The sequence below is a fragment of the Myotis nattereri genome, assembly GCF_964212035.1.
Source record: "Myotis nattereri genome assembly, chromosome: X".
Lineage (NCBI taxonomy): Eukaryota > Metazoa > Chordata > Mammalia > Chiroptera > Vespertilionidae > Myotis > Myotis nattereri.
In genome coordinates, this window is record NC_138078.1 from 56,230,161 (window position 1) to 56,258,009 (window position 27,849).

The window sequence follows — 27,849 nt, forward strand, 5'->3', positions numbered from 1 at the left end:
CCTAACCTAACAGGAAAGGGAGCGGATTAGTTCCAAGCCAAGTTTTCTCTTTACTAGTGAACAGAAATCCCAGACGCATTTTAAATTTTTGTTGAACTTTTCAATTATGAGAAGGAGACTTTAAATTAGAGGAGGCGTCCATATTGGATAGCCATGTGCTCCCTTTTCCTTTCCACCACATCCTGCTTTGGGGGAAGTTTCAGCAAATGACTCAGATGGCGTATTTGTTTCCAAAGTCATGCTTAATAGAAAAACAGATTTTTAAGTTTTTTTTTTTCCTTTTTCGCTTTCCAAAGTAATAGGTAGCACTCAAGGTGACATTGGCTAGACTTTCCACTTCCCAACATGTCCTCAGGTAGTTTTTAAACAGAACATTAACTAATCTCATTGCGGGAGAGCTTATAGATCTGCACTGTCCTGCCACCTTTGAATCTCTCCGAACCAGAGAGATTCAGCAGCGGGGTTTCATTTCTTATTACAGATAGATTCCAAATACAAATTAAGATTTTAATTTGCATAAGAAATCACATTAAGATGACCATGGCACTCTTTTTTCAGCCTGATCTAAAAGAGTACCTTTTTCAAGAAAAATAAAGGTTAAGTTCTATTATTACATGCAAAAACTGTAAAAGATTTCCTTCTAAAATTTTAGCACATTAAACATGCAAATCAAAAGTCTATAATAAAGTTTCTTAGTTTTAAAAAGCCAAATATAACTTTTTAAAGCCAAATCTACTTTTTTAAAGCCAAATCCTGCCCCATTTGTTATCCTGGTTAAGAAAACGATTGCAGTGTACTTACAGACCCGGGCTTCTGTAGTTGATCCTGGGCATTGCATGCAGTAGAATCCCCCTCACGTTTTTTCGGTTTTTCACACATTTTCGGTGAAAACTTCCTTTTCCCGCTCCAGCGAGACCTGCACTTCCAGATTAGCCATCCGGCTCTAGATGTTGAGTGTTTCCTTCCACGTCCCCTGTGGAGAATGGTTCGGTATCTGAAAGAGGAGCCGCACAACAAACGAGAGAAATAGACACGAGATAATTTTCCAATATTGGGGGACCAGGCAGCAAGTCCCGAAGGACTTCCTCCATGCTCAGGACTCACCGAGCTTTTATTGATCTTGGATGCACCCATAGCATAGACCTTAGGCAGGTGACCACCTAGTAACAAGCAGACAAGGCCATCAGCAATGATTTACATAATAATAAATGGGGGAGTCATTTCAGCTACCACAATCTGGAATTAGAGAAGAGGTGCGGCCTAGCTCAAAGCTTTGCTAGGGCTTCAAAAAACCCAGCCTTCCGGGGGTTTCAGGGAGTTCTCTGTCTATGCTTATCAGATAGTGAAGGCAATAAACAGTTTCCCACAGTTTGGAGACTTATTCCTTATCTCTACTAGTCTACAATATCATCTTATTAAGTTTCCCTATCTTGAGGCAACAGATTCCACTTAAAGGGTCCTGGCCTCTATATATACTCTTTAGATTAATGAGGAGCCACTCACTTCAGTTCTGGTTGCCCAAAATCAGTGGTTGCCATGGTGTGGCTTGACATCACAAAGCCTCAGGTTGACCATCCAGGAGGGGCAGGGGTGGCAGCAGATACAGAAATCTCAGACGCTCAGGTTATAGAAAAGAGACCTTCCTCTTACCTCCTAAAATTTTTCCCAAACTGGTCTCTGATCTCTCTCTCTCTCTCTCTCTCTCTCTCTCTCTCTCTCTCTCTCTCTTTCTCTCTCTCTCTCTCTCTACCTCTAGGTCCACTATAGTCCAGCATATGGCAGGGAGGTGGTGTTTCCTCTAAGCCACTTACCAAACTCCACCGTCATTTCAGTGGTCCATTCCACCATGTTCAGTTGCTACCATTTCCTATTATTTTGAGTGTTGTTTTAATAGACGTTTTATTTTAGAATAGTTAAAGATTTACAGAATAATTGTGAAGATAATAACCATGTACACCATCCCCAATTTCCCTTATTACTATTATCTTACTTGGCTATGGGGGAAATGTAAAATGAAGTGAATCATCAGTGAACAGTTAGAGTGAAATCTCACTTCTCTAGTATGTCCAATATCCAGCAATGCTGTTCTAGACCAAGTTGTTAAAGGAAAAACTGGACCAGTAGAGGCATAAAACTTTAGATCTTGTGCTGACCATCCTTTCAATAGTTTAACAATATTCAGTAGTCTACCATATAAAAAGGAAATCAAATTCATTATTATACACTCCCAGCACTAACACAAGACCCTGTTCCTCATGACTGTGACCAACGCCATCCATCCCACCCACCTATTCCAAACCTAAATTAAACATCAGCTTCGTTTCATCCTTGCCAGGATGAGAAAGTGTTGAGGATAAAGTCCCCCTTCAGTCTTCTCCTGGTCCTTATTCTAAGTGTCTGCTCAGTATGGAATGGCTTGTCTGGTGCCCCAGTTAAAGAATTCTTCATTACTCCCTTCTCACATGACTTCCCACTCCTTAGCTCCCTCCCCAGTATCTGAAAACTCACAAAAATACATATTCCCTTTATACCCTTGCAGGTATTTATTTATGGAGACCATTAATGTTTTCATCGTCTCATAATGCGCATTTCTGAAACATTGTTGATAATTGAATGACAATGGATTGAATGAGGAACTGCCTGTGGTCAAAAAGCATAAGACCAGATTCTTGGGTGCGGAATTACTGGAGAAGGGGCAGCATTTGAATAAGGTATTCTGACTTTATCCACTTCTTCCACATCCAGTTGAGAAACTGACTTCTAATTCACTTGAGGACTTGCAGTTTCTTCATCCATCCTTGTGTTTGGAGTCTTATTCCTTATCTCCACTGGTCTACAATATCTTCTTAGTAAGTTTGGCTATCTTGAGGCAACAGACACTACTCAAAGGTTCCTGGCCTCTATATATACTCTTTAGGTTAATGATGAGCCACTCACTTTAGCTCTGGTTGCCCAAAATCAGTGGTTGCCATGGTGTGGCTTGACATCACAAAGCCTCAGCTTCACCATCCAGGAGGGGCGGGGGTGGCAGAGGATGCAGAAATCTCAGACACTCTGGTTATAGAACAGAGGTCTTCATCTTACTCCTTAAATTTTTCCCTAACTGTCCTCTCCCTCCCTCTCATTTCCTCTAGTTCCATTATAGTCCAGCATATGGCAGGGAGATGGTGTTTCCTCTAAGACAACCCATACTCCACTGTCATTTAAGTGGCCCATTCCACTATGTTCAGGTGATGCCATTTGCTAGGATTTTGAGTGTTTTTTTAATGGATGTTTCATTTTAGAATAGTTCCAGATTTACAGAAAGATTGTGAAGGTAATAACCATGTACACCATACCCAATTTCCATTATTACTAATGACTTACTTATGTATGGAGCAAATGTTACATGAAGTGAAAAATCAATGAAACAGAGTGAATCCTCACTTCTCGAGTAAAGCCAATATCCAGCAATGCTGTTCTAGACCAAGTTGTTAAAGGAAAAACTGGACCAGTTGTGGCATAAACCTTCAGGTCTTGAGCTTATGATCGTTTCAATAGTTTAACAATATGCAATAGTCTGCCATTTACAAAGGAAATGAAATACTTTATTGTACACTGCCAGCACTAACACAACACCCTCTTTCACAAGACTGCGACCACCACCATCCATCCCACCCCACCCCCGAATACAAACATAAATTCACCGTTGGACTTGCAGTTTCTTCATCCATGCTTGTGTTTGGAGTCTTATACCTTATCTCTACAAGACTACACTATGGTCTTATTAAGTTTCGTTACCTTGAGGCAACAGACACTACTCACAATGTCCTGGCATCTATATATACTTTTAAGTTAATTAGGAGACACTCACTTCAGCTCTGGTTGCCCAAAATCAGTGGTTGCCATGGTATGGCTTGACATCAGAAAGCATCAGCTTGACCATCCAGGAGGGGCGGCGGTGGCAGAGGATGCAGAAATCTCAGACACTCTGGATATAGAACAGAGACCTTCCACTTAACTGCTAAAATTTTTCCCAAACTGACCTGCCTCTCTCTCTCTCATTTCCTGTAGTTCCATTATAGTCCATCCTATGGCAGGGAGGTGATGTTTCCTCCAAGAGAATTGCCATACTACCCCATCATTTCAGTGGCCCATTCCACTGTGTTGAGATATTAATGTTTCCTAGGATTTTGAGTGTTCTTTTAATGGATGTTTTATTTTATAATAGTTCCAGATTTACAGAAAGATTGTGAAGATAATAACCATGTACACCATACCCAATTTTCCATAGTACTCATATCTTACTTATGTATGGGGCAAATGTAACCTTAAATGAATCATCATTGAAACCGTTAGAGTGAAACCTCACTTTTCTAGTATCTCCAATATCCAGCAATGCTGTTCTAGACCAAGTTGTAAAAAAAAAAACTGTACCATTTGCAGCATAAAACTTCACATCTTGAGCTGACCATCCTTTCAATAATTAACAATATTCAATAGTCTACCATGTAAAAAGGAAATCAAATTCATTATTATACACTGCCAGTACTAAGACAACACACTGTTCCTCATGATTGCGACCACCACCACCCATCCCGCCGCCCCAATCCAAACCTAAAGTAAACATCAGCTGTTTTTTCCCTGTCAGTATGAGAAAGTGTTGGGAATAAAATCCTCATTCAAACTTATCCTTGTCCTTATCCAAAGTGTCTAGCTCAGTATTCATTGGCTTGTCTGGTGCTCCAAATAAAGAAATATACATTACTCCCTTCTCACATGCCTGCCCCCTCCTTAGATGCCTCCTCATCAGTGAAACAGGGTCAAACCTCACTTCTCTAGTATCTCCAATATACAACAATGCTGTTCTAGACCATGATGTTAAATGAAAAACTCTACCTGTTGTGGCATAAAACTTCACAACTTGAGCTGACGATCATTTCAATAGTTTAACAATATTCAATAGTCAGCCATGTAAAAAGGAAATCAAATTCTTTATTATACACTTCCAACACTAACACAACACCCTGTTCCTCATGACTGCCACCACGAAAATTCCATACCACCCCCCCCCATACAAAAAAAAATGACTTTTGGACTTACAGTTTCTTCATCCATCCTTGTGTTTGGGGTCTTATTTCTTATCTCTACTGGTCTTGTCAATTGTCTTATTAAGTTTCGCTATCTTGAGGCAACAGACACTAGTCAAAGGGTCCTGGCTTCTATATATACTTTTTAAGTTATTGAGGAGCCACTCACTTCAGCCCTGGCTGCCCAAAATCAGTGGTTGCCGTGGTGTGGTTTGACATCACAAACCTCAGCTTGACCATCCACGAGGGGCGGGGGGGGGGGGGGGGCAAAGGATACCGAAATCTCAGACTCTGTGGTTAAAGAACAGAGACCTACCTCTTAACTCCTAAAATTTTTCCCAAACTGTCCTCGCTCTCTCTCATTTCCTCAGATTCCACTATAGTCCAGCATATGGCAGGGATTTGGTGTTTCCTCTAAGACAATTCTCATACTCCCCCGTTATTTCAGTGTTCCATTCCACTATGTTCAGTTGCTACCATTTCCTAGGATTTTGAGAGTTGATTTAATGGATGTATTAATTTAGAATAGTTTTAGATTTAAAGAAAAATTGTCAAGATAATAACCATGTACACCATACCCAATTTCTCTTATTATTAACATCTTATTTAAGTATGGGGCAAATGTAACATGAAGTGAATCATCAGTGAAACAGTTACAGTGAAACCTCCCTTCTCTAGTATTGCCAGTATCCAGCAGTGCTGTTCTAGACCATGTTGTTAAAGGAAAAAATGGACCAGTTGTGGCATAAAACTTCACATCTTGAGCTGACCATCCTTTCAATAGTTTAACAATATTCAATAGTCTACTATGTAAACAGGAAAACAAATTCAATATTACCCACTGCCAGCACAAACAAAACACCCTGTTCCTCATGTCTGAGACCACCACCATCCATACCACCCCCCAATCCAAACCTAAATTAAGCATCAGCCTCTTTTTTCCTTGACAGTATGAGAAAGTGTTGAGAAAAAAATCCCCATTGAGACTTCTCCTTGTCCTTATGTTAAGGGTCTGGCTCAGTAAGGAATGGCTTGTCCGGTGCCCCAACTAAATAAATCTAGATTACTCTACCTGTTGTGGCATAAAATTTCACAACTTGAGCTGACCATCATTTCAATAGTTTAACAATATTCAATAGTCAGCCATGTAAAAAGGAATCAAATCCTTTAATATAAACTCTGAGCCCTAACAGAATATCCTGTTACTCATGACTGACACCACAAACATCCATCCCACACCCTCAAAACAAACATAAATTCACTTTTGGACTTACAGTTTCTTCATCCATGCTTGTGTTTGGAGTCTTATTCCTTACCTCTACTAGTCTACACTATCGTCTTATTAAGTTTCACTATCTTGAGGCAAGAGACACTACTCAAAGAGTCCTGGCCTCTATATATACTTTTTATATTAATGAGGAGACTTTCAAGTCAGCTATAACTGCCCAAAATCAGTGCTTGCCATGGTGTGGCTTGACATCAGAAAGCCTCAGCTTGACCAACCAGGAGGGGCAGGGGTGGGAGAGGATGCAGAAATCTCAGACACTCTGGTTGTAGAACAGAGACCTTCATCTTACTCCTTAAATTTTTCCCTAACTGTCCTCTCTCTACCTCTCATTTCCTCTAGGTCTATTATAGTCCAGCATATGGCATGGAGGTGGTGTTTCCTCTAAGACAATTGCCATACTCCCCCGAATTTCAGTGGTCCATTCCAATATGTGCTGTTGCTACCATTTCCTAGGATTTTGAGTGTTGTTTTAATGGATATTTTATTTTAGAATAGTTCCAGATTTACAGAACAATTGTGACGATAATAACCATGTATACCATACCCAATTTCCCTTTTTAATAATATCTTACTTATTATGGGGCAAATGTAACATGAAGTGAATCATCAGTGAAACAGATTGAAACTTCATTTCCCTATTATGTCCAATATCCAGCAATGCTATTCTAGACCATGTTGTTAAAGGAAAAACTGGACCTGTTGTTGCACAAAATTTCATCCTTTCAATAGTTTAACAATATTCAACAGTCTGCCATGTAAAAATGAAATCAAAATCATTATTATACTTTGCCAGGACTAACAGAACACCCTGTTCCTCATGACTTTGACCACCACCATCCATCCCGCCCCCTCCCCCAATACATACATAAATTCACTTTTGGACTTGCAGTTTCTTCATCCATCCTTGTGTTTGGAGTCTTATTCCTCATCTCTACTTGTCTACAGTATCGTCTTATTAAGTTTCACTATCTTGAGGCAACAGACACTCCTCAAAGGGTCCTGGCCTCTATATATACTCTTTAGGTTAATGAGGAGCCACTCACTTCAGCTCTCGTTGCCCAAATTCACTGATTACCATGGTGTGACTTGACATCACAAAGCCTAAGCTTGACCATCCAGGAGGGGCTGGGAGTGGCAGAGGATGCAGAAATCTCAGACACTCTGGTTATAGAAGAGAGACCTTCCTCTTAACTCCTAATATATTTCCCAAACTGTCCTCTCTGTCTCTTTGTCTCATTTCGCCTAGTTCCATTTTAGTCCAACATATGGCAGGGGGTTGGTGTTTCCTCTAAGACAATTTCCATACTCGCCCATCATTTCAGTGGTCCATTCCACTATGTTCAGTTGCTACCATTTCTAGGATTTTGAGTGTCGTTTTAATGGATGTTTTATTTTAGAATACTACCAGGTTTACAGAAAAATTGTGAAGATAACAACCACATACACCATACCCAATTTCCCTTATTACTAATATCTTAATTATGTATGGGTAAAATGTAACATGAAGTGAATCATCAGTGAAACATTTAGAGTGAAACCTCACTTCACTAGTATCTACAATATTCAGCAATGCTGTTCTAGACTTAGTTGTTAAAGGAAAAACTGGACCAGTTGTGGCATAAACCTTCAGGTCTTGAGCTTATCATCCTTTCAATAGTTTAACAATATTCAATAGTCTGCCATGTAAAAAGGAAATCAAGTTCTTTATTATACACTCGCAGCACTAACACAACACCCTGTTCCTCATGACTGCGAACACCACCATCCAGCCCAGCACACCCCAATACTAACATAAATTCAATTTTGGCCTTGTAGTTTGTTCTTCCATCCTTGAGTTTGGAGTCTTATTCCTTATCTCTACTAGTCTACACTATGGTCTTATTAAGTTTTGTTATCGTGAGGAAACAGACACTACTGAAAGCATCCTGGCCTCTATTTGTCATCTTTAGGTTAATGAGGAGCCACTCACTACAGGTCACGTTGCCCAAAATCAGTTTGGCCATGGTGTGGCTTGACATCAGAAAGCCTAAGCTTGACAATTCTAGAGGGACAGGCGTGGAAGAGGATGCAGAAATCTCAAATACTCTGGTTATAGCACAGAGACCTTCCTCTTAACTCCTAAAATTTTTCCCAAACTTACCTCTCTCTCAATTCTCTCTCTCTCTCTCTCTCTCTCTCTCTCTCTCTCTCTCTCTCTCTCTCTTTCTCCTCTTCCTTTAGTTCCAGTATATGTCCAGCATATGGCAGGGAGGTGGTGTTTCCTCTAATCCACTTCCAAAATTCCACAGTCATTTTAGTGGTCCATTCCACTATGTTCAGATATTCCCATTTCCTATTATTTTTATTGTTGTTTTAATAAAAGTTTTATTTTAGAATAGTTCCAGATTTACAGAAAAATTGGGAAGATAATACTCATGTACACCGTACGCCATTTCCCTTATTACTAATATCTTACTTATGTATGGTGCAAATGTAACATGAAGTGAATCATGAGTGAAACAGAGTGAAACCTCACTTCTCTAATATCAACAATATCCACCAATGCTGTTCTAGAGCAAGTAGTTAAATAAAAACTGTACCTGTTGTGTCATCAAACTTCACATATTGAGCTGAGAATCCTGTCAATAGTTTAACAATATTCAATAGTCTACCATGTAAAAAGGAAATCAAATTCATTATGATACACTGCCAGCACTAAAAGTAAACCCTGTTCCTCATGACTGTGACCACCATCCTCTATCCCCCCCCCCCCCATACAAACATACATTCACTTTTGGACTTGCATTTCGTTCAACCATCCTTGTGTTTTGTGTTGATTGTTTCCTTCCATGTCCCGCGTGGAGTAGGGTTCAGTATCTGAAAGAGGAGCCACACAACAAAGGAGAGAAATAGACAAGAGATAATTTTGCAATATTGGGGGACCAGTCGGCAAGTCCCGAAGGCCTTCCTCTGTGCTCAGGCATCACCAAGATTTTATTGATCTCGGATGCACCCATAGCATAGAGCTTAGGCAGGTGACCCGCTAGTAATAAGCACACTAGCCACTCAGCAAGGATTTACATAATAATAAATGGAGGAGTCTTTTCAGCTACCACTGTCTGGACAAACAGAGGTGGCCCCTAGCTCTGAGCTTTGCTAGGGCTTCAAAGTCACCCAGCCTTCGGGGTGTTTTGGGGAGTTCTCTGTCTATGCTTATCAGATAGTGAAGGCAATAAACAGTTTCCCACATCTCCCCCTTATTTTTTCTTTAAAAAATAATCAAGTCCCAATTTCAATGTCCTAAAGTTATGAGTCCATGTTTCAATGTCCAAAAGTCCATGTGTACATGCCAGCAATGAAATGTTGGTTCTGGATGGTGGAAATTGCAGTTCCGGTCCTTTCTGGTCTGTTCCTGGGCACCCTGCAGTGCTGCACAGCTGCTGACTGCTACCATGGCAAGGCGTCTTCCACCATCTCCATCTCTGAACTGTCTCTTCTGTCTTTGTGGTTGGCTTTCTGTGATCCATTGTTACAGGAATCCACATGGTCTTGTAGCTGTTCTCTGAAAGTATACAAACATATTCTCGACCAAATGTTAAAGGAAAAAAAAAAAAACCTTATTTGGGGTCTTTTCTTTAACATGATCTTTCCCTGGCCTACCCTAGCATAATGTGTGTTTTTTCTGGGTGTCTCACTATTAGCATTATATACGAAAAAATATTTTCTCTAAATGTAATTTAGTTACAGGATCTATTTCCTTAAATTGTATTCTTCCACAATATTTTCCACAATCACCCTTTTTTTTATTTAATTAGAAGACTTCTTGGAAATTTTATAATGGAGTCTAGATAGCTTAAAATATTAATTTTTTGCACGCAAAAATATGAACCTGAACATGCTTTAGGTTCATAGCATGTTTACCATGAAATGAAAATTTTTGTTAATATTTTTTAATATTTACTTATTTCAAATTAGCCCAATTTAATTAATTTTTAAACTTGACTTTAATTAATTTGAAAACTATTTTGCTGTCAAATTTAATATTTTAACAATAATCTTAATTTATACTGTAAATATTAATGAAGAGGATGACTTTACATCCTTGTGAAGGCTCTGAGCATTCCTGTTGTTATGCTAGATTTAGACATAGGGTCTGTTAGCCAAGCCTCCGTTTATCTGGATTCTGACTTCAGCTGGAACAAATCTCTTCTGTTATTTGGTTCCTGATCTGGGCTGGGCATGGGAAGCAAGAAGCAGCCATGGGGACAGGAGACCTTCCTCAGAAGGAGCGAGTGTTCAAGCCTGTGCACCATTGAGGGGGCGGGGTCTGTGCTCCTCCTTTGTTGAATCCAAAGTTTTCTCTTACTGGCCCCCGGCTGTGCCTGTCTTAGGTCGCCCCACCCTGTGGAGTCTTACCCGTCTTTGACTATCAACCATCTCTGGGCCAAGTAGGGTGCTGTGAGGTTCAGTTCTGTCTCCTTGTTAACCTATGTCCCTCTGGCCTCCATGCCCAGCAACTGCCTTTGGATCCCCGCGCCTGCTGGCAAGGACCTGGCATTGATCATAGGGAACCCAGGTTTCTTCTCCAGAGAGGACCCAGCTTACGCCATTGGGAAAGAGACAGATCCATGGTACCAGCTTTTCATGATCCCAGCTTGAAAAGAGAGCTCAGGTAACAGCTGTAGGCAATTGGATTCCTCTTGGCAAAAAAAGTCAAGATAGGTCAATACAGAATGCTTAAGTGCCTTCCCCAGGAGGCCCTCCACACAGTGCAAAGGAATAAATCCCTTCATGTAAATCATTCAAATTCATTTTTAAATTTGTTTGGGATAAATACACAATATACTGTTGTAAAGCATCAAAAATTATTAATAAAACTTGTAGAATAATAACATGTAAAAATATTCTTTGCTCTAGGTCATAACAACTTAATTTTAAACTGGCTGTCTCAAGGTTTGGAATGAGGAACCTAGTTAGCAAAAAAAAAGCAATTTACAGAAGCAGAGAGAGCATGCTATCTAAATTACAGTTCTGGGTCTCCAGAGCACTGAGTTGACACACTGACTGGAGCCTTCTGACTTTGGGATAGCTATGCTGTCCTTCCCAGGTAAAGGAAAAATGTGCCTTCTAAGACCAGTATGAAACTATAGTTTTTACCTGAATTAATTGTTACCATACTTCAATTTACCGTGTCCCAGGTGTTATCTGGGCTGTTGGTTTTCTGGTTTGTCTTCCTCCTGTTCCTCATCTTCAGTGGACTGCTTGGAGTCACTGCTCTCTGTGGCTGAGGTAGTTGATTGTTTACAGCTACATGTTATGGCTCCAGGCGCAAGATCTTCAGTCTGGCTAGATTCCTGATGCAGTTTAATATTTCTAGCAGGAATCCATATGGGATTGGAAAAATTCTCTGGGAATATACAAGCGTACCCTCTGCCAAAGTTTAATAATGGGTCAGGTCCCTTCCATAAACCAGATTCGGGATCCATCCATTTAACTAGACCATTTTCTTTTGTTTTATTCTGACACCAATGTAGCTCCATAGGTGTCTTTCCATCAGCATCACAAGTGAAAAAATTTAGAGTAATTAAAGCTAGGAGCAGCCTAGCCAAAGGTGATTTCTCCATCATCCCCCTTTTTTGATTTTTAAGTTGGGATTTTTAAAAGCTGATGAGATTCTGAAGCCTCTTTTAATAAAGCAACCCATTGATCAGCATGTGCATTTCCCTTAGTTAATGAGCCAGGTAATATGCTGTGAGCCCTGATGTGGGTGATATAAAAAGGGTATGTTGGCTGTTGCACAATCTTTTGAACATACTTAAATAGTAAGAATAAACTTTGGTCACTAAGCCATTTCAACCGGGCAGTTTCAATTCTATTTACTAGGCCCGAAGCATAAGAGGGATCAGAAATTATGTTAGCAGGCTGTTGGAAATCTTGCAACGCAGCCTTAATAGCTGCTAACTCAATTCTTTGCACAGAAGTATGACTGGTCAGTATGAATCGGTTAGAATTTATAGTATGATAGGCAAATTTCCCATTAGATGACCCATCAGTTAAAACAGTTAAAGCTCCAGGAATTGGTTCCTGCCTGGTATTTTTGGTATAATGATGGAGGTCTTATTTAAAAATTGTAGTAGTTTATATTTTAATAGGTGACAGCTAAGTTCTCCTGAATATCCACTTAGCCCAATTTGCTAATTTAAGTCAGTTTGAAATAACATTTATTCTTGTAACTTTTCTTGTCCTAATTTATTGACAGTAAATGACATTAATTAAATTTCTGGTATTAGTCTTTAAGTAAATTTACATACACTTTGTTTAAGGAGGCAAAACACAAATTATTTAATTTAGCTTATGAGGCCCAATATATTGATTTTTAATTTTAATTAGACTTCTGAAGGAAACCTCTTTTTATTTCTTCCCGACAGTTACCTTCCTCACACAAGCAACAAATGTAAGGAACATGGTTTCCTTTTGAGATTTTAACAAATACTGTAGCAAAGCTATATATTTCAAGTGATTTTTCATTTATGGTGACTAATCAGATTTAGTATTTTAATAACAATCTGTAAATGTTAGCAATCATATTTTTAAAGAGTATAGACTTTGGCTTCTTTGCATCTACCGGGGAGTCATGGGAAGGTTTCAGTAACTTTTTAGAATAATTTTATGTAGTAGGATTCAATTGCTTACAAAGATTAGTAAATTTAGAAAAGTTTTATTTTAATACACGACATGCAAACCCTGCTTCACTTCCAGCCTAATTTAAAATTCAGCGGTGAGGAGCTTTTAAGTAAAAGACATTGCTAGGTTAAATAAAGACTTTGCTACTAACAAATCAATTCCTTCTTTTATTTGGCAGAAATACTTTATTAAAGCAAGCATTTAATATTTTGAAATATTGCACTCAGGAAAATCTTCCAAATACATATCTAATTAAAACATGTTCAACACTTTTTAAAAAGTTTTCACATAATAGGATCTAGTCTTAACCATGGAATCAATTACTCTTAATTTATTTATGATATACACATAACTGTGGTTCTACTGAGAATTTAAGATACCTTTTAAAAATGTATCTACAAGCCTTTTAAGAAATATGAGCTCTATTGTCGGCCCTTATGAAGCCAACTGCTTAAAACATTGGTCTATCATACCACTGAAATTATATTAAGACCATGATTGCTAATTTATTAAGCATTAAAAATATCCTCTTAAAAAAAGTATTAAATAAATCTGAGAGGCAAGCACACTTTCTGCCCCATCCCTAATTCCACAGTAAACCTCTGCCTTAAAACACCAGCCCTGAAATCCCATCCTGCCTCAGTGAGCAGACATTCCTTTTGTGATTGGCTAAATCAGAGGGCGGGGCATTTTGTTGTTTCAAGATGGCGGCCCCCAGGGGCACAGTGAGCCATTTGGCCAACATGGCGGCTGCCAAGTCACACAGCTCAAAAGGGCGGCTGTCTACAATGTTCTTTGACAGAGCAAACCAAAACCCCTAAAATATAGATGGCCAACATTATATTGTAGACAAACAGAAATCTCATTAGCTGTTTATACCCTTTATAATTATCTTAAAGAATATTAATCAAATTTAAACTGGTTTTTGTATTAAAAATTTCAGTTGAGATCTTAAAAATTAATCCTTTTTTTAATCAGATCAATAAGCAACATATTTTGAATTCTAATTTTTTCAGAGAAAACAAAAATAAAATATTTTTTAAGCATTTAGCTATTATAATTATACAATTTTTCCCAATTCAATCCGAATCTTAAACTCTTAGCTGGCAAGTCAAATATTCAGGATTTCTCAATCAGTAACATTAAGACTAATCTTTAAAATGCAAGACAGAATCAACCAACAGATTTAATACTGTCCTCTAGATTTTGTACAAGGAATACTCAGATCTCATTTATTTCAGTATTATGTCACTTTGAGAAACATAGGTATAAACTCCAAGGTCTTAAATTTCCCAGCAGCTTTGGAAAACCACATTTGAGGCTGGCAAGGCAGGCCTGGACCAGCCTTTGATTTTAAAAGGACCATAATTTTTTCCTCTAGGGAAGGTCAAGAAACAAGGTTGTAGCTACATTGTTTTCTGACCCTTGCTTGAAGGTGGGAAGGCTCAAAATTGTCCTGGGGGTGGAAGGGGGGGCTGTTTTTCCTGGAAGAACAGGTTTGGCCTACCCTGGACCAATCAGATGTAAATTGACCACATTCTTTAAGAATTTGCTAGAGGCGGGAATCAACTAGCCCCTTTTCTCATTAGAAATGTTTTGGCCATCCTTTTCAATAAACAAAGGGCTGGTTTTTTTACCGGGCTACTTAGAATTTTATAATAAGAGATTTTAATAATTTTTGAGATTCAAATTCAATTATTTCAAGGCAATTAATTTAGCAAATTTTTGTAACAGAGACAATTTTACTGATTTTCTTTGTAGAGGTCTTAAAGTTAGCTTTGGAATAGGATTCATTAACATTATTATGGAATAATACCAATCTTGTTGCTAGAATTTCTACTGTGGGTCAAATTCGCCATTTTCGTTAGGAAATCATCAGTCTTGGGTTTTATTCTGCACATTTGTAAAGAAATTCCAGCTCAAAACTCTATCTAAATGTCCAAAATCAGAACTGTTAGGTCAGAGAGAGCCCAGGATCGGATACATGCAGACATGTAATGAGACAATGGACTTCTCCTGGAATTTTTCACAGATCAACATGCCAGATACAGATACTGGCTTCTCAACTACCCCCTGCAGCTGAAACTTCCTCAACTGAATACCTCAGCTCATGTCCCCGCCCCTAACCCAACTGCAGTATAAAAAAAGCGCCCCCCTACATGTTGGTGTGAATCCACATGCCCTGTCCTGGGGGTACGTGGGTCTCCCGGGGATGCAGAATAAACCTTTTCCTTTCCTTTCTTTTCTGATTCACTGGAATCTATTTCTTGCCCCGTCTCCTGAGCCCTAACCTAACATTTGTTGCCTTGATACCTGGGTGGCGCGAGCACAGCCTTTGGCCGTCCCTCCATGGCTTGGCGTGCCCACCTCTCCCTCCTAGTGGCTCTGGACCCATAAGGACCTCATCTCTTCAGCTCAGCAACTTTTCCCAGTTTGGCAGCATCAGCAGTGAGTCCCGCCCCGCCCCAGTGCTGGTCCCATGTGGCCGCCTGCCCGCGGGCATCTCTAACCGTAAAATGTGGGCACGTCAGAGATTGCCTCTCCGGACCCTTCCAGGAAGTATCCTCCGGACCTTGGGGGGTAGCATGGACGCCTCTACCTCACCCATGGTCCCTCCATAGCATGGGTTAAACCACTGGGAAGCCAGGCTTTAGCCCCGCTACAAGCCACGTGTATCGAGCACGGGGAATCCAAATTCCAAAATTGAACTGAGCACACCTCTAGGATGCCGGCTAACCGACCTGGCTAAACACGGGGACAGTCCCAGACCTGCGTCCTTTTTCTGTAAAGTAGCATGGCCTCAGTATGAAAACGGGACCCTGACTTTACCATCACACAAATTTTAGTATTTTCTGTCAGAGAACTGGGAAATTTGCCCAAGTATCTCTCTCTCAATCTCTCTCTCAGCCTCTCTCCATCTCTCTGTGTTCCCATCCCTCCCCCAAAGTTCCGTCTGCCATTTCTCCTGGCTCTGCCCTTCCTCGACCCTCCGGGCTGTCCCTGCACCGCCGAGCCCCCTGGTGTGTGCAGTGCGTGTAGGGATGGGTTCATGTGCTATGTGTGGGTGGCAGCCCCAGCACCATAATCATCATCATTGTCTCTGTGTTCTCCCACTCCCCTTTACCGGAGACCACCGCAAATGCCCCCGTCGAAAGTCGCCTGTTCTCCCGCCGGCTTCTTGACCCATCTGTCCACCCTCTCTCCTTTTTTCTCCTGGACCATCCTCCAGCCACGCCTTCTCCACTGCTTCCTGACCCTGCCTCCTGCTCCCGCCTCCCCTCTTCCGCCAGCCCCACAGCAACCGAAAACTCAAACCGCCTTTTACAACCCCATGCCCCTGCATGCCTCCGCTGCCACTGTGCCCCGTTACGCTGCCACGCAGATGGTCTTTCCATGCACCGCCGCAGCTGCTAAGGTAATATCCGCTGCAGGAGCCGGAAACGCAGGTTCCCTGCAGCCCCTGCATGCTTTCCCAGTTGGTATACACACGCTTCCATAGGCTCTACCTTCCTTCTGTCCTTCCTCCTCCATTCTGCCCCTGGGAGGTTGCGGCTTTTAAACTCAACTGCCGAGACCTCTCCCAAGCCCACCCAGGCCACCTCTCCCGTGCTCTCCACTTCCCTTACAGGCCTGCCTTAGTAAACTGTACCCCACGCAGTGCAATCTGTAAGATCTAAAAGCCCACTTTCCTCTGTGCGCTCCACCGAAACTCCGCCCCCATGACTGCCAGCACTTTAGTTCACAGGTGGCCGGCCAGTTCCCTTGGCGAGAGGTTGCAGCTGTGCTCTCTTCAGACCCTCTTAACAGGAAGCTTCCTGCTCCCCTAGAGCCCAAATCCTAAGAACGTCAGCTCTAAAACAGCCTCTTCCATTTCTGTGCCCATTCTACCCCTGCCATAGTCCAGTCCAGGAACTGAGGGCAGAGTCTGAATCTATGCCCCCACTCTCTAACCCGACCTTTAATGTCTTTATTAGTCCTCAAACCCAGGTCTGAGGTCCAATGAAAAATAGCCTTGAAGGTTCTTAATGCCCTGGAGGAGCAGGCACAGTCAGAATGGGAGGCCTGCCTTCAACAGGAAGTAGACCTGCAGTCATGACTTACTTGTGGCCCTGAGGTTGACGGCAGCCGCCATGGCCCTAAGGGGGCTGTGAGCGGTGGGGGTGCAGTGAACGGAACGCCACTGGAGAATGCTTCAAATGTGGAAATGAAGGCCCTGGGCAATGCAGTGCCCCTGGCCCCAAGCTCCAACCAAGCCCTGCCCGGCATGCAGTCAAAATGGTCACTGGAAAAGTGACTGCCCTGGAAAAAGTGGCGGGCCTTCTACGCCTCAGCGTAGGGGGGACACACTTCCAGGCCAGGACCCACTCCTGGCCAAGTTGGAACTGGCTGAAGATTGAAGAAGGCCAGCCTCGATGACTCCAATCACCCTCGCTGAGCCTCGGGTCACAATGAAGGTAGTAGGTCACCTTCCCGGTTGACATGAGGGCTGCCTTCTCTGTCCTGCCATCCTTTTTAGGGCCCCTTTATCCTTCCAAGATCTCGGACATGTATATTGACGGCAAATCCACCTGCCTTCTGGCCACTGGACCCCTTCCCTGCCTCCTTGATGATAGCATGCCCCATGCCCCTGTTAGGATGAGACATCCTCACCATCCTAGTGGCCACTCTGCATATTACTCTGAGCCCTTCATCTTCCCTGCTCCTTCCACTCCTGGCGCCCTCCCTTTACAGGGACACCAATCCTCCACTGCCATGCATCCCGTCTTGGGGCCCTGTTGTCCCAGACCACAGTAGCCTAGCTCAGCCTTTGCCTAGCTCAGTCTTTGTCTACCTCAGTCTTCGCTGTGAACGCCTTTTCTCCTTCTCTCCGCCACAACTGCCCCCTCCTCTGAACTGAAAACTGCTCTGACCTCGCCCCTTCCCCCTCCACCCTTCCCAAAGGAAAAATGCAGCAACTTTAAAATCCAAGCGGCTAGAGGCCTAGGAACAGGCTGCGCAACCTGCTCCCTCCCTCCCCGCCTTTTCTCCAGCCTCATATCCAGGTCCCTGGCTTCCACTGCTCCTTCCATTTCCCCTTGGATATCAGCGCATTCGAACATTTTCACCCGCTTTCACTGCAATACCTACCTCTCTCAGGCTCACCGAGTGCCTCTCACGGAGTGCCTCTCACCATCTTCTTGGAGGACACCATCCAGGACCGGATGACCCATCATTCCTCACAGGCTCTTACCTGCAAGGGACCCTACAATTTTGCTAAGGTTTTTCATGTTTTCAGGTGAAATGGACATGGAATAATGAGGGAGTCATCAATTCTATTGTCTGGGATGGGAAATCCTCTAGTGTCACTCTCTATTTACGAACCCTGACCTACTCCTATGCCCACTCTCATCAACACAACTTTCCATCTACTCTAGAACATCAATTCCTCCTCCTCTACATCCTGCTGGATTTCTGTCACTGGCCCGAACCCTCATCATAGCCACTCAATTCCAACCTATTGAACCATCTAACTAAACTCTCTCTAGAAATTTGCAGTTCCTGGCCGGACCTCCTGCCCATGGCCCTGACCAAACTCCGACTACACCAAGAAGCCCCATTTTCTTGAGCCCTTTTGACTCTTCTAGCTCAACCACTGTCTTCATTCCGATCCCCCTCCTCTGGGTACGTATCTCCCATATCTGTCTTAAACTAGGCAATTGCTCAGGTTTCTGCCCAAGCCAGAGCCGACCGACCAAGGCTCCCAAGACCAGCCCTTCACCCTGGTGACTCAGTCCTCCTTAAAAACCTACAACCACAAGCCTTGGAGCCTAGGTGGACAGGACTTCACACTGTAATCCTCACAGCCCCCACTGCAGCCAAGCTGCTTGGCAATCCCAGCTTGACGACCTGTCCTGGCACCGCCTCTCCAGACTCAAGAGGACCCCAGAGCAGCATGCCTTCTATAAATGTGAGGTGTTGGGCCCCACTAAGGTCTGCCTTAACCGCCCTCCCCTCCTCCTTCCTTCCACTCCCGGCCCTGAGCAACCTACACCCACCCCCACCCGCTTATGTTTGGAGGTTCAAGGTCAGTGAAACCTACTACCAGACGGCAAATATGTCACCCGGCAGGTAGGATCTCAGGACTGCCGTCTGTTCGGATGACAGAAAAAGATCCAGATGGCTGTCGACATCCAGTCAGTGTCCAAAACTTGCTGACCCTATGTCTGTTTTGCTTGCAACCATCGGAACCCAGACAGATGTAATGACGTTGTCAACACCTATGGGGTTGCCACGGGAGAGACTGTCATACCACACCACATTCAGTCTCACCAAGGCCTGCCCAGGTACCTTCTTTTGGTGCAAGGGCACCTTAAGGAACTGCATGAACTCCTCTGACCCCGGGCCTTGCTTCGTGGTCACAGTAATTCCCCAACTAACCTTGTATGGAGAGTCGGAGCTCACTGGTTGCTCCCTCCATCCCATCCCTGGACCCGCCGGGCTGCCTTCCTCCCTGTCATTTTAGGGGTGAGTATTGCTGCCTCAGTAGGCCTCATGGGGGCCCCTTGTAAATAGTCTGGTCACTGCTCAGTACTTTAATTGCAAGCTCCAGTTAGCCCTGGAGTCTACTACCGCCTCTTTTAGCCTCCCTACAGCAGCAAGTGACATCAGTAGCCCAAGTAGCCCTACAGAACCAGCTTGCCTCAGTCCTTCTGACTGCAGAAAAAGGAGGAACATGCATATTCCTTCAGGAAGAATGCTGTTACTGCATCAATGAGTCCAGAGTAGTGGAGCAAAACGTAAATGTACAGACCCTGATTAAGCTGAGTGCAGAACTACATGCAGGACACTTCCAGGACAACTCTCCTTCCCGCTAGTTCCAAAGCTCCTTAGCTACCTGGGTCCTACCCATTATAGGGCACCTGATTCTCATCTGAGTCTTTTTTTCTCCTAGCCCCCTGCCTCCTCAAATTCATCCACTCCCGGATCATGTAGATGTCACGGGTGACTGTGAATCAGCTCCTGCTCCATCCCCATGCTCAGCTGCCCTCTTATCTGCCTCTACCTAACCCTGGCCTTTAAATCCGCCCCCCCATTGCCCGTTGTCAGCTGGAAGTAGCTAGAAAGAGTCGCCCCCCCATCATCAAAAGGCCGGGATGTTAGGTCAGAGAGAGCCCAGGATCGGATACATGCAGACATGTAATGAGACAATGTACTTCCCCTGGAATTTCTCACAGGTCAACTGGCCAGACACAGATACTGGCTTCTCCATGACCCCCTGCAGTTGAAACTTCCTCAACTGAATACCTCAGCTCATGTCCTAGCCCTCACCCTACTGCAGTATAAAAAATGCACCCCCCTCCCTGTTGGCGTGAATCCACATGCCCTGTCCTGGGGGTACCTGGGTCTCCCAGGGATGCAGAATAAACCTTTTCCTTTCTTTTCCTTTCTTTTCTGATTCACTGGACTCTATTTCTTGCGCAGTCCCCTGAGCCACCTAACCTAACAGGAATGAGAGCGGATTAGTTCCAACCCAAGTTTTCTCTTTACACGTTAACAGAAATCCCAGACGCATTTTAAATTTTTGTAAAACTTTTCAATTATGAGAAGGAGACTTTAAATTAGAGTAGGCGTCCATATTGGATTGCCATGTGCTCCCCTTTCCTTTCCACCACATCCTGCTTTAGGGAAAGTTTCAGCAAATGACTCAGATGGTGTATTTGTTCCCAAAGTCATGCTTAATAGAAAAACATATTTTAAAGTTTTTTTTTTCCTTTTTCGCTTTCCAAAGTAATAGCTAGCACTCAAGGTGACATTGGCTAGACTTTGCACTTCCCAACATGTCCTCAGGTAGTTTTTAAACAGAACATTAAGTAACCTCATTGCGGGAGAGCTTATAGATCTGCGCTCTCCTGCCACCTTTGAATCTCTCCGAACCAGAGAGAGATTCAGCAGCGGGGTTTCATTTCTTTTTTTTCTTTTGTATTTTATTATTATTAGTTAAGGTATTACAAATGTGTCCTCACCCCCCCCTTTAACCCCCAACACCCCCCTCACACCCAAACTCATGCTCCCATCCCCCCGTTGTCCATGTCCATTGGTTTGTCTTATATACATGTATACAAGTCCTTCCGTTGATCTCTTCCCCTTACCCCCGCCCTCCCCTACTTTCCTTCTGGGGATTGATAGCCTGATTGCTGTTTCTCAGTCTTTGGGTCTGTCCCTTTTCATCAGTCTATGTTGTTCTCTATAATCTAGAAATGAGTGAGATCATGTGGTATTTATCTTTCTCTGACTGGCTTATTTCACTTAGCATAATGCTCTCCAGTTCCATCCATGCTGTTGCAAAAGGCAAGAGTTCCTTTTTTTTTACCGCAGCATAGTATTCCATTGTGTATATGTACCACAGTTTTCTAATCCACTCATCTGCTGATGGGCACTTAGGCTGTTTCCAAATCTTAGCTATGGTGAATTGTGCTGCTATGAACATAGGGGTGCATATATCCTTTCTAATTGGTGTTTCTGGTTTCTTGGGATATATTCCTAGTAGTGGGATCACAGGGTCAAATGGGAGTTCCATTTGTAGTCTTCTGAGGTAGCTCCATACTGTTCTCCATAGTGGCTGCACCAGTCTGCATTCCCACCAGCAGTGCAGAAGGGTTCCTTTTTCTCCACATCCTCTCCAACACTTGTTGTTTGTTGATTTGTTGATGATAGCCATTCTGACAGGTGTGAGATGATAACGCATTGTCGTTTTGATTTGCATCTCTCGTATAATTAGTGACTTTGAGCAGGTTTTCATATGTCTTTCTGCCTTCTGTATGTCCTCTTTCGAAAAGTGTCTATCTAGGTCCGTTGCCCATTTTTTTATTGGATTGTTTATCTTCCTTTTGTTAAGTTTCATGAGATCCCTGTAAATGTTGGAAATTAAACCCTTATCGGTGGTATCATTGGCAAATATGTTCTCCCATGTAGTGGGTCTTCTTGTTGTTTTGTTGATGGTTTCCTTTGCTGTGCAAAAGCTTTTTATTTTGATGTAGTCCCATTTGTTTATTTTCTCTTTAGTTTCCTTTGCCCTAGGAGCATTATCAGAGAAGAAATTTCTTCGGCATATGTTTGCGATTTCGCTGCCTGTGGATTCCTCTAGTATTTTTATGGTTTCCCATCTTACGTTTAAGTCCTTTATCCATTTTGAGTTTATTTTTTGTGTATGGTGTGAGTTGGTCATCTAGTTTCATCCTTTTGCATGTATCTGTCCAATATTCCCAACACCATTTATTGAAAAGACTGTCTTGACTCCATTTTATGCTCTTGCCTCCTTTGTCGAATATTAATTGGGCATAGTGGTTTGGGTCGATTTCTGGGGTCTCTATTTTATTCCATTGATCTATATGTCTGTTCTTGTGCCAGTACCAAGCTGTTTTAAGAACAGTGGCTTTGTAATACAGTTTGATATCTGATATTGAGATCCCACCTACTTTGTTGTTTCTCAGGATTGCTGCAGCTATTCAGGGTCTTTTTTTATTCCAGATGAATTTTTGGAACGTTCGTTCTAGATTTGTGAAATATGCCGTTGGTAATTTAATGGGGATTGCATTGAATCTATAAATTGCTTTGGGTAGTATGGACATTTTGATGATGTTGATTCTACCAATCTATGAACACGGTATATTCTTCCATCTGTTTATGTCTTCCTCTATCTCTTTTTTCAGTGTCCTGTAGTTTTCAGCATATAAGTCTTTTACCTCCTTAGTTAAGTTTATTCCTAGGTATTTTAATTTTTTTGGTGCAATGGTAAATGGGATTGCTTCTGTAGTTTCACCATCTGTAAGTTCACTATTGGTGTAAAGAAATGCCATGGATTTCTTAGCATTAATTTTGTATCCTGCTACATTGCCGAATTCATTTATTAAGTCTAATAATTTTTTGATGGAGTCTTTAGGGTTCTGTATGTACAGTATCATGTCATATGCAAATAAGGACAGTTTTACTTCTTCTTTTCCAATCTGGATGCCTTTTATTTCTTCTTCGTGTCTGATCGCAATGGCTAGTACTTCCAGTACTATGTTGAACAGGAGTGGTGAGAGGGGGCATCCCTGTCTTGTTCCTGTTTTTAGGGGGAATGGTTTTCGTTTTTGCCCATTGATTATGATGTTGGCTGTGGGTTTGTCATATATGGCTTTTATTATGTTGAGGTATGCTCCCTCAATTCCTATCTTGCTGAGAGGTTTTATCAAGAAAGGGTGTTGGATTTTGTCAAATGCTTTTTCCGCATCAATTGATATGACTATGTGTTTTTTTTCTCTCAATTTGTTTATGTGATGTATCACGTTTATTGATTTGCGGATATTGTACCATCCTTGCATCCCTGGGATAAATCCTACTTGGTCATGGTGTATGATCTTTTTGATGTACTGCTGGATCCGATTTGCTAGGATTTTGTTGAGGATTTTGGCATCTATGTTCAGGAGGGATATTGGCCTATAATTCTCTTTCATTGTATTGTCTTTATCTGGTTTTGGGATTAGGGTGATGTTGGCTTCATAGAATGAGCTGGGAAGTGTTCCTTCCTCTTGGATCTTTCGACATAGTCTGAGGAGGATAGGTTTTAGGTCTTCCTTGAATGTTTGGTAAAACTCCCCTGTGAAGCCATCTGGCCCCGGGATTTTGTTTGCTGGAAGCTTTTTGATTACTGCTTCGATTTCCTCCATAGTTATTGGCCTATTGAGATTTTTAGATTCTTCCTGGTTAAGTTTTGGAAGGTTGTATTTATCTAGGAATTTGTCCATTTCCTCCAGGTTGTCTAGTGTGTTGGAGTAGAGTTGTTCATAGTATTTTCGAACAATCCTTTGTATTTCTATGGGGTCTGTTGTTATTTCTCCTCTTTCATTTCTGATTTTGTTTATTTGGGTCCTCTCTCTTTGTTTCTTGGTGAGCCTGGCTAGAGGTGTATCAATCTTGTTTATCCTTTCAAAGAACCAGCTCTTGGTTTTGTTGATCTTTTGTATTGTTTTTTTGTTCTCTATGTCGTTTATCTCCGCTCTGATCTTTGTTATTTCCTTCCTTCTGCTTACAGTGGGCTTTTTTTGCTGCTCTCTTTCTAATTCTTCGAGTTGTAGAGTTAGATCATTTATTCTCATTGTTTCTTGTTTCTTGCAGTAGGCTTGTAGAGCTATGAACTTCCCTCTCAAGACTGCTTTTGCTGTGTCCCATAGGTTTTGGATTGTTGTGTTTTCATTGTCATTCGTTTCCATGATGTTTTTTATTTCTTCTTTGATCTCACTGGTGACCCAGTCGTTGTTTAATAGCATGCTATTTAGTCTCCATGTGTTTGATTTTTTTGGATTGTTTTTGTTGTAGTTGATTTCCAGTTTTATGCCTTTGTGGTCTGAGAAGATACTTGATATGATTTCAATTTTCTTGAATTTGAAGAGACTTTGTCTGTGACCCAATATATGGTCTACCTTTGAAGATGACAAATGTGCACCTGAGGAGAATGTATATTCTGTGGCTTTGGGGTGAAATGTTCTGAAGATGTCAATTAATTCCATCTGATCTAGTGAGTCATTTAGGATTGATGTTTCTTTGCTGAGTTTCTGTTTAGAGGATTTGTCCAGTGGCGATAAAGGGGTGTTTAGGTCCCCTACTATGATTGTATTGCTGTCAATCTCTCCCTTGATCTTCTCCAGAAGATTTCTTACGTATTTGGGTGCTCCTATATTGGGTGCATATATACTTACCAGAGTTATTTCTTCTTGTTGGACTGCTCCCTTTAGTATTATGAAGTGGCCTTCTTGATCTCTTTTTATGTCCTTCACTTTGAGATCTAATTTGTCAGATATAAGTATTGCTACCCCGGCTTTTTTTTTTCACTTCCATTGGCCTGAAAAACCTTTTTCCATCCCTTCACCATCAGTCTGTGTGCGTCTTTTTTCTGAGGTGGGTTTCCTGTAGACAGCAGATATATGGGTCATGTTTTCTTATCCACTCATTTACCCTATGCCTTTTGACTGGGGAATTTAATCCATTTACATTTAAAGTTATCATTGATAGAAACTTGTTAGTCGCCATTTTTGTTCTTTACCACTGCATTCCTTCTTTGTTTCCTGTTTTTTCTATTTACAGCAGACCCTTTAGCATTTCTTGCATTGCTGGTTTGGTTGTAATAAACTCCCGTAGACCATTTTTGTCTGTGAAGCTCCTGATTTGACCCTCAATTTTGATTGATAGCCTCGCTGGGTATAGTATTCTTGGATTCAGACCCTTCCTTTGCATGACTTTGTATATTTCATTCCATTCCCTTCTTGCCTCATGTGTTTCTGTTGAGAAATCGGTCGCTAGTCTGATGGGGGATCCTTTGTAGGTAACTTTCTGTCTCTCTCTGGCTGCTTTTAAGATTCTTGCTTTGTTGGTGGTGTTTGCCAATTTAATTATTATGTGCCTTGGTGTCGGTCTTTTCGGGTTCATTTTGTTTGGGACTCTGTGAGCTTCTTGGATTTGTGTGAGTTTTTTCCTCCCTATATCAGGGAAATTTTCTGTTACTATTTTTTCAAACAGGTTTTCTATTCCTTGCTCAGTTTCCTCTCCTTCTGGCACCCCTATTATTTGGATGTTGTTTCGTTTAGCATTGTCCCAGAGTTCTCTTAGGCTCTCTTCCTGCTTTTTAATTTTTTTTTCTAGAAGCTGTTCTGTTTGGGTATTTTTTTCTACCTTGTCTTCTAGCTCGCTGATATGGTCCTCTGCTTCTTCTAGTCTACTGTTGATGCTTTCTATTGAGTTCTTTATAGCAGTGATGTCGTTTTTCATTTCTTCTTGGTTTCTCTTCATTTCCTCTTGGTTCCTACACATATTGGTGAATTGGTCTTCCATTCTTTTCATCCACCTTATGGCCATTACTCTGAATTCTTTCTCTGACAGGTTGCTTGCCTCCATTGCCTCCATTTCGTTTACTTCCTTTGCTGATGATGCCTGTTTTTCTTTCATATTTGGGTTGTTTCTTTGTTTCACCATGATTTCTCTTCTCAAGGTGTTTGGTTATGTAGTTCTCTCTCTGCTGCGCTGATTCAAAGGCACAAAATACAACACAACAAGGCACAACGTACAAGGCACTGAACTAATTGCATTCACAATATTAATAACCCCAAATAAAGGTGACCCCCTGAGCAAAGAGAATTAGGGAATAAAGAAGAAAAAAGAGAAAAAGATTAAAGAGAAAAATAAAAAACAAAAAGGAGTGCCGAAATGAGATTGGGTAAAGGGAGAGAAGAAAAAAACAAAAAGGCAAAAAAAAAATTAAGAGAATGAAATAGAGGTGGGGAAGAGGCTATTTGTATGGGGAGAGCGAGGGATTGGAAATTAGATATATAAGTAGGGTGAAATTTAGACAGTGGGTAGAAAGAAGGAATAGGTAAAATCCAAAGCAGGAATAGGGTAAGAGAAACAGGACAACAAAAGGGGAAAAGTGAGGAAGAGAGTTTTGGCTTAAGGGTAAATGTGAGATAGAGAGAAATGATGCTAAAGGAACGATGAGAATAGAGTGTAGAACACTAATCCCAAAATAAAATAAAGAAAAATAAAAAAAATAATAATAAAAAATAAAATGACTCTTGAAAAAATGGTAAAAGGATAGCAATAATACTGGTTAAAAAGATGTAGTAATTAAAAAGGTAAAATCAGGTGATGAAAAAGATAAAAAATAAAAAAAAAATAGGTTCTTAATGAAATGGTGAAAAAAGAATTAAAAAATATATATATAAAAATATTCGGAAGTGAAGGTGCTTCAGATCTTCCACTCTTCTTTTTGGCATGCCTCAGTCCTGCCAGGCATTCAGGGGAGTGTTGTACTTCCCTGCGATACACTGTCCCTCCGTGCAGTAAACAACAGACCTGATTTTAAGGCAGGTTGTATTTTTTTACTAGACTGCCTTTATTTGTGATCTCAAAAGAGACAGTTCGTGGCTCTGCCTCTGGGTGGCAGTGTGTCTGGATTTACCTCCGAGGCTCTAAGTCCTCTCTATCAGTAGGGTTTTGTCCTCTATGGTATTTGGAACTGATTCTGGAAAGACCACTGCCCAGAGCTGGTTCCTTGCCACTGTCCGCTGTTTCCCAGGCTCCCCAAAAAGAACTTTCCCCTACAGGCTCTGCGAATGACCCCAACTGGGGAATCCCATGCGCTGGGTTTAATAATCAAATGCACGGATCTAAGGGGAACTGTAACAAGAGCCTGATAGTTGTGCGAATTCGCAAGCCTCCACCTTCCAGGTCTGCACACAGTCACCGGGCGCAGTTTCCGCACTCCCACTCGCCCCTGGCAACAAGCAGCCAGCAGATTGGCAAAGTCCAAGGCTGTTCCTTTACATCCAGTCCAGCTATGGGCTCATTTTTCGCGTTCCCTTCTGCCAGCAGCCCTGTGGGGCCCCTTCCCCACTCGCGGGCCACGCTGGTCCCAACGGCTGCGGACTCTGTGGGGCGCAGATTCCGCCCTGCGCGCGTGAGCTTGGTCCTCCCTCCAACCCGAACTGCTAACCACACCTTTAGGGGATGTCCACCCTTTCCGTGAGAAGAAGCAGTGCTCGTCTGAGTTCAGGCTGTCACGCTGCTTGAGATCCCTTGTTTCCAGGTTAGTAGCTGGTCTCTGGATGCCAGCAACAACCACCCAAGATGGCGCAGTTTCCACTGCTTAGCTGGCACACCAGGAGAGGCTTCAGCCGCAGTCTCCAACCGTCCTTTTTTTCCCCTGGGGGGTTCTCAGTCTTTCCTAGCTGCAGACAATCTCTCAGCTGAAAATCCTCTACCTATTCGGGCTGAATGTTACCCGTTTCAGCTGCTCACCCTTATCTGCTCCAGGACAAG